The sequence below is a fragment of the Salvelinus fontinalis genome, chromosome 25, assembly GCF_029448725.1.
Source record: "Salvelinus fontinalis isolate EN_2023a chromosome 25, ASM2944872v1, whole genome shotgun sequence".
Taxonomy (NCBI): domain Eukaryota; kingdom Metazoa; phylum Chordata; class Actinopteri; order Salmoniformes; family Salmonidae; genus Salvelinus; species Salvelinus fontinalis.
Genome location: NC_074689.1, coordinates 2,832,189 through 2,841,477, shown reverse-complemented (window position 1 = coordinate 2,841,477; position 9,289 = coordinate 2,832,189). Strand labels below are relative to the sequence as shown.

At 41.9% G+C, this 9,289-nt stretch overlaps 1 pseudogene; it reads left to right on the top strand.

The window, feature by feature from the left end:
- Positions 1–411: 411 nt before the first annotated feature.
- LOC129823300 (nuclear receptor-binding protein-like) overlaps positions 412–9,289 on the top strand; it is a 38,332-nt pseudogene continuing 29,454 nt past the window's right edge.

The following is a 9,289-nucleotide window of genomic DNA, read 5'->3' as shown; positions in this document are numbered from 1 at the left end:
ATGGCATTTCAGCAACACTATGTGTTACATACAGGAATAGCGTTATTCAAGGGTTCAACCTTGTGATAATTAAGTTTTGAGAAAATATATGAAGAGAACACATAAGTCCTCAATTACCACATGCATTGAGGTTACCAGTCAGTTCCAGGTACTCACATAACGTATTCTACTGCAATGGCTGAAATGAATAAGGGTTATTTTGAAATGTAATATAGTTCTTGGAAATGACAGTGTCATTTATTTTCCCACTGTATCAATTGTCAATGTGAATGTCTTGTCATTTCAAAATGGATCACTTCCCATGTCTTGTTCTTCTGGTAGGTGTTGATGTAAGGCTCAAGTCGTCTCTGAATTGAAGCTCTGAAATCTTCCTGACCTTAAGGAAACTGTATTTCACAGCTTCCATCACAAATGGCTCTCACAACGTCAGGCAAATCAGACACATGAAAATTAATGATCGTGTCACCTGGCGGAGTCTACCTGAATTTGTGACAGTGGACATTTGATAAAGATATCCCCAAAGTAAGCCAGGCGAAGAAGCCTGGATCGCTATCTCTTAGGGTGCATTCCAAATGGCACCCTACTCCCGATAGTGCACTACTTTTGACCAGAGCCCTATGGGGAGCCCTATAGGGAATGGAATGCCATTCGTGACACAGACCTACTCTGCATAAGCAGCTTTCTTGATTAGAGGTATCAGGGACAAGGGCGGTAGTACATTTGCATATTACATTTTCATATGTGGTATGAGAAACTTTTTGATTTGAAGGAGAGGGATTCAGGCACACACTGTTCCTCTGCTGCAATATGCATTGAGTGCATTTGACCTGTGACACCATCTTCATCCAACACAACGGACTCATCAAGATAGTATCGGTGGCTCCAGACACCATCAACAACCGTGTGAAGACCTGCAGAAAAGAACAGAAAAACCTGCACTTCTTCACCCCCTGAATATGGAACTGTTGTAGATGTCACCACTGCAGTGGATATCTACTCCTTTGGGATGTGTGCCTTGGAGATGGCAGTGTTGGAGATCCAGGGAAACTGAGAATCTTCCAATTACAGGAGGGCATCAACAACGTCATACAGTCACTGGAAGATCCCCTACAGGGGGAGTTTATTCAGAAGTTTCTGGAGTCTGACCTGTTTAAGAGACCTACACCCAGAGAGCTGCTTTTCCACCAGGCTCTGTTTTAGGTGCCCCTGTTGAAGCTGCTAGCTGCACACTGCATCGTTAGCCACCAGCATATGATCCCTGAGAATGCCTTAGAGGAGATCACTGAGAACATAGACCCCAACCTCATCATCGCTGAGATAAAGGCGGGCGTGCAGGTCAAGCTGTTTCAGTTTCCTGACTTGGAACTGGATAAGTTCCTGGAGGATGTCGGGAATGGTATCTACAACGTAGCGTTCGGTCTGCCCTCTCGCCAGCAGCCCCAGTAGTCCCCCGTCAAATCCCCCATTGTCACCCCCTCTATCAAATCAAATATTTTACGAATTCTTAAAATGTACAATGTGTTACAAAGTTGCAAAACGTATGATATGTTACGAATTCCAATTTGTCATGGCTAACATTAGCTAGGTGGCTAACGCTAACATTAGCAAGCTCTAGGGGTTAGGGGTTAAGGGTAGGAGTTAGGTTAAAGGTTTAAGGTTGGGTTTAGGATCATAGGGAAACGGTTAGCTAAAAGGGTTAGGGTTAGGGGAAGGGTTAGCTAACATGCTAAGTAGTTGCAAAGTAGCAATAAAGTAGTAAGTAGTTGCATAAAATTGTATGTGATAAGATTCAAACACCCAACCTTTGGATTGCTTGAGGTTTGTGTTATATGACCACCCATGCACCCAGACCAACCACCCTTCTTTTGTTATTGCCTTAAGTAACCTTCAGTCTCACGTAACCATACCAAACGTAACATATCATACTAATTTGAGTGTCGTGGATTTACATTTACTATGTTACGTCTAGTCTGTGAGAACAGTCTGGCTAAACTACGGACATGCAAGGTTGTTCAGATGCAGTGTAATATTGAGCCGGTGGAGGAGAGTGCAAAACATCATCTGACACTACTGTGGAAGCTGGAGGACAAACTGAACAGACACCTACAGTGCCTTCAGAAAGTATTCATACCCCTTTACTCATTCCACATTTTGTTGTGTTACAGCATGAATTCAAATTTGATTAAATAGATTGTTTTATCACCCATTTACAAACAATAACCCATAATGACAAAGTGAAAACATGTTTTTAGACATTTTAGCACATTAAAACATTTTTTTATTTTTTATTTACATAAGTATTCACACCCTTGAGTCAATACATGTTAGAATCACCTTTGGCAGCGATTACAGGGTAAGTCTCTAAAAGCTTTGTACACCTGGATTGTACAATATTTGCACATTATTATTTTTTTAATTCTTCAAGCTCTGTCATGTTGGCTGTTGCCATCTTGGTAAGCAACTCCAGTGTATATTTGGCCTTGTGTTTTAGGTTATTGAATTTGTCTCCCAGTGTCTGTTGGAAAGCAGAGAGAACTAGGCTTTCCTCTATGATTTTGCCTGTGCTTAGCTCTATTCCGCTTCTTTTAATCCTAAAAAAACTTCCTCGTTCTGGCCGGACAAGCATACCCATAACATGATGCAGCCACCACCATGTTTGAAAATATGAAGAGTGGTACTCAGAGATGGGTTGTGTTTGCTCCAAACATAACGCTGTGTATTCAGGACATAAAGTTAATTTCTTTGCCACATCTTTTGCAGTTTTACTTTAGTGCCTTATTGCAAAGAGGATGCGTGTTTTGGAATATTTTTTATTCTGTACAAGCGTCCTTCTTTTCACTCTGTCAATTAGGTTAGTATTGTGGAGTAACTACAATGTTGTTGATCCATTCTCAGTTTTCTCCTATCACAGCCATTAAACTCTGTAAATGTTTCAAAGTCACCATTGGCCTCACCATTCCTCCCTCACGTTATACAAGCATTTTTTTACACCCGCAATAGTATCTGCTAAACATATGTATACCACCAATAACATTTAATTTGATTAAAACTTGATTTGATTTCCTCGCCAGCAACTGACTTAGGACAGACTATCTTTGTAGTGACTGGGTGTATTGATACACCATCCCAAAGTGTAATTTATAACTTCACCATGCTCAAAGGGATATTCAATGTCTGCTTTTTTATTTTTACCCATCGACCAATAAGGTCCCTTCTTTGCGAGGCATTGGAAAACCTCCCTGTTCTTTGTAGTTGAATCTGTGTTTGAAATTCACTGCTCAACTGAGGTAACAAGATGATGTTAAACACTATTATTGCACACAGAGTGAGTCATTGCAACGTATTATGTGACTTGTTAAACACATTTTTACTCCTGAACTTATTTAGGCTTGGCATGACAAAAGCTTGAAAACTTATTGACTCAATACATTTCAGCTTTTCATTTTTAATTAATTTGTACAAATTTCTAAAAACATGGTTCTCCTTTGACATTATGGGGTATTGTGTGTAGGCCAGTGACAGAAAATCTTAATTTAATCTATTTTAAATTCAGGCTGTAACACAACCAAATGTGGAAAAAGTCAAGGGGTGTGAATACTTTCTGAATGCACTGTAAGCTGTGATTTGTTACCCAATGAGAATATACAGGAACTGTCTGTTGAGCTGGTCCATCTGGGCTTTATCAGCGAGGTGTGCCAGAGCAGGATGCACTAGAAGAGGCCTTCACCAAGTTCTTCAGCAGGAACGGTTCCCTCAACCCTGTCACTGTGCCTTTACAGGGCTGCCCGAGTCAGTCCCTTTCTGCTTAGTTCCCTCTATACAGTAGCAACTTCTTTTGGGAAGGAAGCCAACACAGTTATCATATGTCAGTATTACTTGTTAGGGCGGCAGGTAGTCCAGCGGTTAAGAGTGTTGTGCTTGTAACCGAAAGGTTGCTTATTCCAATCCCTGAATTGACTTGGTACAAATGTGTCCATGTGCCCTTGAGCAAGGCACTTAACTCTAATTGCTCCTATAAGTCGCTCTGAATAAGAGCTTCTGCTAAATGATTAAAATGTAAATGAAAAAATTTACAAATCACTTGTTTGGAATATATATCCAGAACTGTATCAGGGAGGAGGTCAGAGATCTGGCAGTATGGTGCCAGGACAACAACCTCTCCCTCAACTTGAGAAAGACAAAGGAGTTGATCGTGGACTACAGAAAAAGGAAAGCAGAGCACACCCTTTTACATTGACGCGGCTGTAGCAGAGCGGGTCGAGAGCTTCAAGTGCCTTGGTGTCCACATCACTAAGGACCTATCATAGTCAAAACACAAGATAGGAGGCTGAAAAGATTTGGCTTGGGACCTCAGATCCTCAAAATGTTCAACAGCTGCACCATCGAGAGCATCCTGACTGGTTGCATCACCGCTTGGTATGGCAACTGCTCGGCATCCGACCACAAGGCGCTACAGAGGGTATTGTGTAGGGCCCAGTACATCACTGGGGCGGAGCTTTCTGTCACCGAGGACCTCTATACCAGGCGGTGTCAGAGGAAGGCCCAATAATTGTCAAAGACTCCAGCCACCCTCCAGCCAGCCACTCCAGCCATACTACACTGACACACACATGGTGTCACGTTCGCCGTAAGGATGAGACCAAGGCACAGCGTGAGTCGAGATCCACATAATTTTAATAAATCGAAACTCGCCAAAACAAATAAAGAACAAACGAAACGTGACGCTACTGGTATGCACTCAGGCAACTCAATGTAGACAAGATCCCACAACACAAATGAGGAAAATGGCTACCTAAATATGATCCCCAATCAGAGACAATGATAAACAGCTGTCTCTGATTGGAAACCATATCAGGCCAACATAGACATACAAAACCCCTAGACATACAAAAACCCTAGACAAACAAAACTAGCATACCCACCCTAATCACACCCTGACCTAACCAAAATATAGAGAAAAACAGAGATATCTAAGGTCAGGGCGTGACACATGGACACAAACAGAAAACACACACACATGCATATTGACACCACACACACACACTCACATACATTCACATACATTCACATTCCTTTACTCATCACATACGCAGCTGCTACTCTCTGTTTATTATCTATGCGTATTCACTTTACCCTTACCTAAATATACATATTACCTCAACTACCTTGACTAACCCGTACCCCTACACATTGACTTGGTACCGGTAGCCCTTGTATTTAGCCTCGTTATTGATATTTGATTGTGTTACTATTTTTCCTTTCGTTTATTTACCACATTTTACTTACTTTTTAAAAATCGCATTGTTGGTTAAGGGCTCATAAGTAAGCATTTCCAACACCTGTTGTATTTGGCGTATGTGACAAATAACATTTGATTGGATTTGAAAACATTCACGACGCATAAATCAAAACCTAAACAGAAATTCATTGTTTTGACTCGTGTGCCAATGATTAATTCGTTTGTACAATTCATTTGCAAACACCTTCGATTGCACTATAAAATAATTAAGGGTTCTTCTTACAGATCATAAGAATGTGGTACTGCTGCAGTGTTTCACATGTCATGATTCATGCCTTATGGCCGTCTTCCAACAGTCCTCATGTTGGTGTGTTTGATGGAGATTAAGGATGATTGACAAGCATATCTGAACAGAAAAACAAATATGTTATTGTGAGCATTGGGAGCTGCATTACCAAGGCTATGGATTAAATGAACAAAGACCAAAAGGTTGAAAAATACATAGATTATAAAGAGGTTTTAAGAAATACAGTAAGAGCTTCTGTTTTTCTAAATAGAAAGCGTTATATTCTCAGTGAACTGAAATCGCATTGATTGTCATTGTCATGTAATTGATCGATCCATGGAACATAAAGTGATGAATTGACATTAAATGTGTCAACTAACTATTTAGCCTAGCTAAGATGTTTCCATTGTGTTTGTTGATGTTTAAATGCCAGGGTGCCCCTTTAATCTTTCAAACCATATTTACATCTCTTGAACAAATATGGTAATAGTTGCTGACTGGTTGGTATAGTCCACTGACTATGGGTTTCAATCTCATCCCACTGGGCACGACTGGTTGAATTAACGTTATTTCCACGTCATTTCAATTAAATAACATTGAACCAACGTGGAATAGACGTTGAAATGACGTTTGTTACTAGCGGGCTGGAATACTCTGCCAGTGTGAATTCAGTAATCCAATTTGGAGAACAGCTTACGTTTTTATCCTCCCACAAATCTACTGCTGCTGGAAATTAATTTATGATCTTGATGTTTATTGAAACAGTGTGGGTCAAAGATCAATCTCAATCTGCTCCAGTCATTTGATGATTGTATCTAGTCCCTGGAAGAATTGCAGTGAGATCCCAAATTGAGATGCAAATGGTGTGTGTGTGTGTGTGTGTGTGTGTGTGTGTGTGTGTGTGTGTGTGTGTGTGTGTGTGTGTGTGTGTGTGTGTGTGTGTGTGTGTGTGTGTGTGTGTGTGTGTGTGTGTGTGTGTGTGTGTTTGTGTGTGTGTGTGGAGTTCTGTCTTGATTTCTTTTGGGAGTACGTTTAGGGTCTTGGTATCAATGCCATTCTCCTGGATTTCTGGACATGAATGGTTTGTTGAGACAAAAACAAACAAGTTGAATAAAGCCATTTGCCAGCAGGAATATAAAATGTAGCTTGATTGAAAAAGAAGAACATCTCAATGTGAACCATTGAACCTTGAGCTCTCTGAGGTCTCTCGCACACACACACACACACGCACACGCACACGCACACGCACACGCACACGCACACGCACACGCACACACACACACACACACACACACACACACACACACACACACACACACACACACACACAGCCACGCATGCATGTGTGAATGCACACACAAATGGAATTTTGCAATAAATAAATTATCCCTTGTTCGTCAAAGATGGCATAGCAGTTAGACGTCTTTTTTTCCTTGTCTTGTCGTGTCCCGTATATATATATATATATATATTTACACCTTTCTTCGCATATCTTTTATATATTTTTTATTTTTTGTCTTATCGGCTGCTATCTGAATAAGTCTATTGGACAATTTTTTCTTTTTTCTTGGGTCACTATAACTACACTGCTCAAAAAAATAAAGGGAACACTTAAACAACACAATGTAACTCCAAGTCAATCACACTTCTGTGAAATCAAACTGTCCACTTAGGAAGCAACACTGATTGACAATACATTTCACATGCTGTTGTGCAAATGGAATAGACAAAAGGTGGAAATTATAGGCAATTAGCAAGACACCCCCCAAAACAGGAGTGATTCTGCAGGTGGTGACCACAGACCACTTCTCAGTTCCTATGCTTCCTGGCTGATGTTTTGGTCACTTTTGTGGCCTGCTGGAGGTAATTTTGCAGGGCTCTGGCAGTGCACCTCCTTGCACTAAGGCGGAGGTACCGGTCCTGCTGCTGGGTTGTTGCCCTCCTACGGCCTCCTCCACGTCTCCTGATGTACCGGCCTGTCTCCTGGTAGCGCCTGCATGCTCTGGACACTACGCTGACAGACACAGCAAACCTTTTTGCCACAGTTCGCATTGATGTGCCATCCTGGATGAACTGCACTACCTGAGCCACTTGTGTGGGTTGTAGACTCCGTCTCATGCTACCACTAGAGTGAGACCACCGCCAGCATTCAAAAGTGACCAAAACATCAGCCAGGAAGCATAGGAACTGAGAAGTGGTCTGTGGTCACCACCTGCAGAATCACTCCTGTTTTGGGGGGTGTCTTGCTAATTGCCTATAATTTCCACCTTTTGTCTATTCCATTTGCACAACAGCATGTGATATTTATTGTCAATCAGTGTTGCTTCCTAAGTGGACAGTTTGATTTCACAGAAGTGTGATTGACTTGGAGTTACATTGTGTTGTTTAAGTGTTCCCTTTATTTTTTTGAGCAGTGTATATCTATTTTGCCAATTGGATTGATCCCTTCTACCACACGGAACCCCACTAATCTACCGACGGAAACGCACGAGGTGGCTAAAAACAGACCTCCATCCTATGCTAGCTTGCTACAGATGTCCCGGATAGCTGTCTGAATCGCCGTGACCCCAACCAACCTCTACTCACTGGACCTTTATGATCACTCGACTAAGCATGCCTCTCCTTAATGTCAATATGCCTTGTCCATTGCTGTTCTGGTTAGTGTTTATTGGCTTATTTCACTGTAGATCCTCTAGCCCTGCTCACTATACCTTATCCAACCTTTCAATTCCACCACCCACACATGCGATGACATCACCTGGTTTCAATGATGTTTCTAGAGACAATATCTCTCTCATCATCACTCAATACATAGATTTACCTCTACTGTTTTCACATCCTACCATACCTTTGTCTGTACATTATACCTTGAAACTATTTTATCGCCTCTAGAAACATCCTTTTACTCTCTGTTCTAGACGTTCTAGACGACCAATTCTCATAGCTTTTAGCCGTCCCCTTATCCTACTCCTCCTCTGTTCCTCTGGTGATGTAGAGGTGAATCCAGGCCCTGCAGTGCCTAGCTCCCCTCCTATTCCCCAGGCGCTCTCTTTTGATGACTTCTGTAACCGTAATAGCCTTGGTTTCATGCATGTTAACATTAGAAGCTTCCTCCCTAAGTTTGTTTTATTCACTGCTTTAGCACACTCTGCCAACCCGGATGTTCTAGCCGTGTCTGAATCCTGGCTTAGGAAGACCACCAAAAATTCAGAAATGTTCATCCCTAACTACAACATTTTCAGACAAGATAGAACGGCCAAAGGAGGCGGTGTTGCAATCTACTGCAAAGATAGCCTGCCGAGTCCTGTCCTACTATCCAGGTCTGTACCCAAACAATTTGAACTTCTACTTTTAAAAATTAAACTCTCTAAAAACAAGTCTCTCACCGTTGCCGCCTGCTATAGACCACCCTCTGCCCCCAGCTGTGCTCTGGACACCATATGTGAACTGATTGCCCCCATCTATCTACAAAGCTCGTGTTGCTAGGCAACCTAAATTGGAACATGCTTAACACCCCAGCCATCCTACAATCTAAGCTTGATGCCCTCAATCTCACACAAATTATCAATCAACCTACCAGGTACCACCCCAAAGCCGTAAACACGGTTACCCTCATAGATATCATCCTAACCAGCTAGCCCTCTAAATACACCTATGCTGTTTTCAACCAAGATCTCAGCGATCACTGCCTCATTGCCTGCATCCGTAATGGGTCAGCGGTCAAATGACCTCCACTCATCACTGTCAAACGCTCCCTGAAACAC